This window comes from Lupinus angustifolius, chromosome LG06, assembly GCF_001865875.1.
Source record: "Lupinus angustifolius cultivar Tanjil chromosome LG06, LupAngTanjil_v1.0, whole genome shotgun sequence".
NCBI lineage: Eukaryota > Viridiplantae > Streptophyta > Magnoliopsida > Fabales > Fabaceae > Lupinus > Lupinus angustifolius.
Window position 1 is genome coordinate 7,723,408 of NC_032014.1, and position 8,149 is coordinate 7,731,556.

Consider the following 8,149-nt stretch of genomic DNA (forward strand, 5'->3'; position numbering starts at 1 on the left):
ATTGGTATGCTATTGGCAAGTGACACTAATTTGGGAACAGTTTCAACAATATGGTAAAGTTGAGATTTGGATGCTCAAGTTCAAGGATGCTCTGGAGGTATTTAGTTTCTATTAGCATAACTGCTTGCAGATCTTTGCATTTATATTATTGTTAGAAATCTGTCTTGTTGGAAGATGATAGATATTATTGTTAAAACTTAAAACCACACTCAAGTCACTGGGGCTTATGTGATTGATCAGAGGGATATGACACACTCAAGTCAAAACACAATAACCCATTTTTGAGTGTCAATCTTCATCAACATTTTCCATCTGCATAATAAAATGAGTATGCCATGATGTCACACATGTGAATTTTGTGAAAATCTGATGTTTGTATAGCGTGTGGTTTATGCCAATTTTCCTTCAGTTGTAATTTGTTTGTTTTAATATTAGGTACAACTGATGCAAATTCAAATGAGGATACCTGAATATGGGTGGACAACACGGAAGGTTTTTCACTTGATGAATTTTGTTGTCAATGGATGTAAGCTTTTTTTTAATCTTCTATGAAAAGCTTTTTTAGCTTATATTTTTTAGGATTACCGAAGCCTTAGTACATATGCAATGAGGGCTGTCATTTTCGGTTATACAATAGCGTGTTCACAATTAAATCAAAGGTATTTTCCTATTCTGGGTTATTGGCATTGATAGACACTTGTTCCTCAGCCTTTAACTTCAATAGGGAATAGAGATCTTTTTGTTTTCCTCCTGGAAGGATGGCTTGATTGCACCTTCGATGCATAGAAAAAGTTCAAAATACTTCAATAGGGAATATAAGAAATGAAGGGACTAATATACTTCCATCGGGCTAGGGTGTCTTGATCCCTCCAAATAGGATTGCTTTACGCATCGTGGCCGAGAATTCCAATACTCACTTTTCCTATTACACCTCCCCTATTATAGCAGTGTCCTCTTGAAATTAAAAGGATGATATACTCTAATCTTCTCCCAATCTTTTGTTTTTATTGAGATAAAACATCCAAATTTGTAAGTAAAGTCTAGCTTAACAATTGCAGGCACTTTGGATAATTTTGTAGCAGATTCTGCATCTATTGCTTCTAGCTTCTAATATCATGCTGAGTTCAAGACATCCTTTTCTCTAGAGAAGTTTGAGCTCGGTAAGGCGTACCACTGCACAAAGTGTCTGTGATTCACTCATCATAAATTGGAATGCAACATATGACTATTATGAGAAGATTAATGTTAAGCAAGCTTATTATATGTCTATGGAGTATCTGTAGGTTCTTTTTTTTTTGTTTTCTTTATTTTATTTAGATTTCTTCATTTTTATTTCTTTCTTTATTTTTTAATTCTAGCTTTTGGTATTGTACAGGGCAGGGCATTGCCAAATGCAATTGGTAATTTACAACTCTCAGGTTCTTATGCCGAGGCTCTCAGAAAGCTGGGTAACAATTTAGAGGATGTGGCTAATCAGGTCTAACCATGTTATGGGCTTATGGTTTTCCATTATTGCATTACTTTCTTCATTTTTATTTCTTTCTTTATTTTTTGGTAATTTACATTTTGTTAGATTCTATATGTCTTCTAGACTAGAATACAGTACAAACAGCTCGCATTTTGTTTTACCTATGAGCCATTCCAACTTTTGTTGAGTGTTTTCCCAGCCTTGTATTCAGCAACATGGTAATTCCAGCTATGTTTTTGTATCCTATATCAACTAGATACATGAATGGTTTTCTGCTGGAAGACTCATATAGTTTAGCCAATGCAAAGCCCCACTGATTGTGGTTGGAATATTCTCACCATCATTTGTACCTCATTCTTCAACCCCTAGAAAAATAGCTGAAGGTATATTCTGCTGGAAGGTCCAATCTAGTAATGATTGCATCAAACTCCTCATGATACTCACTAATTGATCCATTCTACCTCAATTGCATTAACTCAGCCATTGAGATCATCACGGACTTCACTAAACCTTTCCATGATTACCTTCGTATACTCCCCCAACCAGGCAATGAATTCCATAGTGACTTCACATACGCAGGATGTTATTTTAATGTCTTCCCTTCAAAATGCATAATAACCAACTTGATTTTAAATTCTTCAGAAGTATCATCAATCATAAAGTATGTCTCACAATGGTAAAGCGCGCTTCTTTTATGTTATCCCCACTAAATCTAGGAAAATCGATTTTTGATAACCTAGTGTGGCAAGAAAGGAAAAAAATTATCTTGCCTATTTTCTCGTTCTGATCTTCATGTCGAACTTTCCTCCTCCTCGTGCTTCTGGAACAATTCTTCAACAGAATTCTTTAAAAACTCTCCTAAAGTTCGTTGCAAAGAACCTGTCAACTCAACCAACTTCAATTCCAACCTTTCAGGGATGCGATTTTCAAGCCTTTCCTCCATCTCCCTTGTCGCTGCTTGCATATGTGTAGCTTCTGCCATGAATCCTCCTAGGAAAAAAATTTGCTCTAGATATCAATTGTTATGGATGTAGGTGAATTAGGGAATTCTAACACGAATTCGGAAATTCTAGGAACAAGAAGTAGAAATTCTTATGGAAAAGAAGAAGAATTTGAACTATCTTATTGGTAATGATTGAAGCACAGACCAGAATTCCAGCTCAAAATTCTCAAATTCCATCTCATGAGAGCACAGAACAGAATGAAGCAAGTGGCTGATAGGCATAGAAGTGATAGAGAATTTCATATTGGAGATTTTCTATAAGAATTTCTACTTGTTCTTGGAATTGCCGAATTCGTGTTAGAATTCCTCAATTCACCTACATCCATAACAATTGGTATCTAGAGCAAAAAAAAAATCTTGGGAGGATTCATGGCAGAAGTTACACATGTGCAAGCAGCGGCAAGGGAGGTGGAGGAACGACTTGAAAATTGTATCTCTGAAAGGTTGAAGTTGGTTGAGTTGGCTGGTTATTTACAAAGAACTTTAGGAGAGTCTTTAAAGAATTCTGTTAAAGAATTATTCTATAAGCACAGGGAGGAGGAAAGTTCGACATGGAGATCAAAGCATTACCAATCAGAACGGGGAAATAGGCAAGAGAAATCTTTTTCTTGGCACACTAGGTTATCAAAAATTGATTTTCTTAAATTTAGTGGGGATAATGTAAAAGAATGATTTTACCAATGTGAGACATACTTTATGATTGATGATACTCATGAAGAATTTAAAGTCAAGTTGGCTATTATTCATTTTGAAGGGAATGACATCATGCGTATGTGAAGTCACTGTGGAATTCATTGCCTGGTTAGGGGAGTATGCGAAGGTAATCATGGAAAGGTTTGGTGAAGTCTGTGATGATCCTATGGCTGAGTTGAAGCAGAAGCAGTCAATTAGCAAGTATCATGAAGAGTTTGATGCAATCATTACTAGATTGAATCTTCCAACAAAATATACCTTGAGTTGTTTTGTAGGGAGTTGAAGAATGAGGTGCAAATGATGGTGAGGATGTTCTAACCACAATCAGTGAGGAAGACTTTTGCATTGGCTAAATTATATGAGTACTTTCTATAGTACTACTGCAAGTTGGGTTGACATTAAAAGTCAAACCATCAATGACACAAAGGTCATTGTTGGGACTTAGCCATTGTTGGGACTTAGCCATTGTTGGGACTTAAACCAAGTACAAGTACAGAACCAGAGCAGGCAAAACCAAAAACAAGGTTTGCAAGGAACTTATCTCCAACTTTTATGAATGAGAGAAGGACTAAAGGGTTATGCTACTTTTGTGATGAACCTTATTCACCAGAGCATGGGTTATCACATAAGAAATTGCAAATCCACCTATTGGAAGTGGATGATGCACATGATGAAGGTCAGGGATTGATCAGTGTCAATGAGGAGGTAAAAGAGCAATTTGATTAGCCTTAGATTTCGGTCAGTGCCTTAAGTGGAGTCCACATTTCAGAACTATGAGAATCACAGAGAAATATCACAAGAAGCCATTGCATATACTGATTGACAGTGGTAGTACTCACAATTTCTTGGATATCAACATGGCCAAACAGATGGGATGCAAGATTGATGACTTACAACCTTTGATGGTCACAGTGGCAGATGGAACCAAGGTGCAGATTTCTCATGTGGTGAGGCACTTTAGTTGGATCATACAAAACACTGCATTCACCTTGGATGTTATGCTAATTCCATTAGGATGTTGCATGTGGTTTTAGGGGTCGAATGGTTGGTTACATTGGGGGATATCACATAGAATTTTGACAAATTATCTATGGAATTTTCTGTGCAAGGTAGAAGGCATGTCCTAAGGGGTTCTTCTCAATTGGGGTGTAAGAGTGTAAAACATCAGCATATGGAGAAGGTCGTGAAGGGTGTGCAATTATCAATGATCCAAGTTTGTGCTGAAGAGGGGTTGATAATTCACTCTTTGACTACTCATGCGGGGCAACAAGAGATTCATGGGTCAATTGCTGATCTTCTCAAGCAATATGCAGATTTATTCCTCATCCCTACTCTGTTATCTCCTAGGAGAGAAGGATATGATCATCGAATTCCATTGATGAAGCTCAGTGACCCTGTGAACAAGAGACCATATAGGTATGCAAGACAACAGAAGGATGTTATTGATAAAATAGTACAGGGAATGTTAGAAGCAGGATGATACAGAGTAGTAGCAGTCCCTATGCTAGCCCTGTTAACTTGGTGGGCAAGAATGATAGTTCATGGAGGTTATGTGTTGACTATAGGGAACTGAACAAGGGCACTATCAAGGATAGACTTCCTATCCCTTTAGTAGAGGATTTGATGGATAAGCTTCATGGATCTACTGTATTCTCAAAGATTGACTTAAGGGCAGGTTACCATCAGGTTAGAATGGACCCTTTGGATGTACACAAAATTGCTTTCAAAACTCATAGTGGTCATTATGAATATTTGGTAATGCCCTTTGGCCTTATTAATGTCCCTGTTACTTTTCAAACTTTAATGAATTCAGTGTTTAAGGAGTTTTTGTGGAAATTCCTTTTGGTATTTTTTGATGACATACTCATCTACAGCCATGATTTGAAAGAACATCTTGTCCATTTGGAAAAGGTCTTAGCTGCTATGAGGCATCACAGTTTGTTTGCTAAGCAATCTAAGTGTTTTTTGGGGTCTCGAGAGTAGAGTGCTTAGAGCATTTTATTTCAGCAGAAGGAGTATCTACTGATCCTACTAAGATCAAAGCAGTGTAGGATTGGCCAATGCCTACTACTATAAAGCAACTGAGGGGGTTCTTGGGTTTGGCTGGATACTACAGAAGATATGTGAGGAATTATGGGATAGTGGCAAGACCATTAACTAATATGCTCAAGAAAGAAGGGTTCATATGGTATATTTCTGTCAGGGTGCATTCCAAGAGTTAAAACAGTTACTCTGCTCTGCACCAGTTTTAGCATTACTTGATTTTTCAGTGGGATTCATTGTAGAAGTGGATGCCTCACGCCATGGAATAGGTATTGTCTTGATGCAAGTACATCATCCAATTGCCTTCATCAGTAGGTTATTGAATCAGCAGCAACAATCCTTCTCCACTTATGAAAAATAAGTCATAGTTGTAGTGTTTGCAGTGCAAAAATGGTGACATTACTTAATAGGCATTTCATCATCAAGACTGATCATAGGAGTTTGAAGTATATGTTAGACCAAAGGCTCAGAACTGTTTTCCAATAGAAATGGTTGATTAAGCTAATGGAATTTGATTTCACAATTGAGTTCAAACAGGGGAAAGAAAATGTGGTTGCTGATGCATTATCCAGAAGGGAGGAAGGGGAATATTTGGCTTTGGTGATTCATGATATTCACTCTAATGTATTGGACAGGATCACATCCACTTGGGCATCTGATCCAGGCCTTGCTATGATCATATCTCATCAGCAATTGGACTCAACTTCACACAAACATTATACTTGAACTGGTGGTGAATTAAGAAGGAAAGGGAAGCTAGTAGTTGGCCAGGATCTAGTACTCAGATAAGAGTTACTTCAATGGTTCCACAATGCTGTTGCAGGGGGTCATTATGGCAGGAATGCTACAACTAAAAGAGTTAAATCCATCTTGCATGGAAGAGATTGAACAAGGATATCAAGCAGTTCATTCAACAATGCCAAGTATGCCAACAATGCAAGTATGACACATTTGCTACTCCTGGTTTCTTGTAACCCTTGCCCATTCCTGGTCATGTTTGGTAACACATTACTATGAATTTCATAGAGGGTCTTCCTAATTCACACGGTAAGCAGGTTATCTTTGTCGTGGTGGATAGGCTTAGTAAAGCTGCTCATTTCATGCTTTTATCACATCCTTATACTGCTGGAATAGTGGCTCAATCCTTTATGGACAATGTATTCAAATTACATGGGTTCCCTGACTCCATAACAAGTGATAGGGACCCCGTTTTCATTAGCCATTTTTGGCAAGAGTTGATAGTTTTCCAAGGTGTTCAATTAAACCTATCTAAAACTTACCATCCTCAAACTGATGGACAGACTGAGGTCGTGAATAGATGCTTGGAAACTTACTTAAGGTGCATGTGTACAGATTCTCCACAATAGTGATCTAAATGGTTACCTTTGGCTGAGTGGTGGTACAATACCACCTTCCATACTTCTATTCAAGCCACTCCATATGAGATAGTTTATGGACAACCAGTTTACCTTCCTTATTTACCAGGGGAGACTAAGGTACAGTTGTTTGATAGAAGTTTAGTCAAAAGAGAGGAAATGCTCAAAATTCTCAAATTTCATCTCATGAGAACACAAAACAGAATGAAGCAAGTGGCTGATAGGCATAGAAGTGATAGAGAATTTCATATTAGAGACAAGGTTTATGTTAAGCTTCAATCATATAGGCAGATTTCAGTGGCTGCAAGGGGAAATGAAAAACTATTTCCTAAGCATTTTGGATGCTTTGAAGTGTTAAGCAAGATAGGAGTTGTGGCCTACAAATTGCAACTACCAATTCATTCGAAAGTGCATAATGTATTCCATGTCTCTCAATTGAAGAAGCATATTGGCCAAGAAATTGTTGTTGCATCTATCCCTGCAACCATAGAAGTCACAAGAGATAGGGAACCTGAAGCCATTTTGGACAGGGCCACCATGAAGCGACAAGGTAGGGCTGTCACAAAAGTCCTGGTCCAGTGGAAGCATCATCTACCTGAAGATACTACATGGGAGTTTTATTTTGATCTATGTAAACAATTTCCTCATTTCCATTCTTGAGGTCAAGAATATTTCTAGGTATAGGCAATGTTAGGGGTATTCTTGTAAGGGTAGCATTATTGTAAGGTAGAAGGGTCATTGTACTTAGTTAGTTGAGAAGGAAATTGGAGGAAAAGTTAGTTACTTGGGTTGGTTTGTATAAGTAACTTGCTCAGCAAGTTACTGATTTATTCATTGACAATTTCTACAAAATACAATCTTCTTTTTGCAATTCTTGAATTCAATCAATACGATAGTTCAAATTCTTCTTCTTTTAAAAACATAAACTATATTGTGAGTAATCAAAACTATATAACATATCTCAATATTTCATATCAAATTGTATATCAGTCATACTAAAAAGTGTCAACTAGTCATACTAAAAAGTGTCAACTAGTTAAAAAAGTAATCATAAAATAAAAAATATTTTTTTTACTACTTATTGTAATGTGATTGGTTTGAAACATGTAGACGGATTTTTTTGGATATATGATGGTTGTTCACGCTTCACAATCAATTATTTTATTTAGGCGCAAGCTTATTTTTTCAATAAATTTCTCGTCCTAGGTAATGAATTCCATACCTTTATTTTACAAATATGATTTTATAAACAATGTGAGAAAAGAGAAGTGTGGGTTTTCCTCCGTTGTTCTCTGCATTCCTCCCAAAATGTGTAAAAGAAAAGCAAGCACATAAATAAATTATTCTTTGAAGCCCGAAAGTTTTATTCACTGCAATACCATATTTAGGTAAGTCTTAAGCTTCCATTTAAATGTGTCAAATATTTACCATTAAAAAAATTATCCTATTTNTGATGATAGGATGTGGATGAGGATGAGGATGAGGACGAGAATGTGGAACTGGAAGAGAATAAGGAAGAGGATAGGATAAGGATGAGGATGAGGATGAGGATGTGGATAGGATATG

At 36.9% G+C, this 8,149-nt stretch overlaps 1 long non-coding RNA gene across 1 annotated transcript; it reads left to right on the forward strand.

Annotated features, from left to right (window-relative positions):
* Nucleotides 447-1,758, forward strand: LOC109349479. The gene is made up of 3 exons (XR_002107974.1): nucleotides 447-526; nucleotides 1,059-1,279; nucleotides 1,376-1,758. It is a non-coding gene; the product is annotated as an uncharacterized LOC109349479 (long non-coding RNA).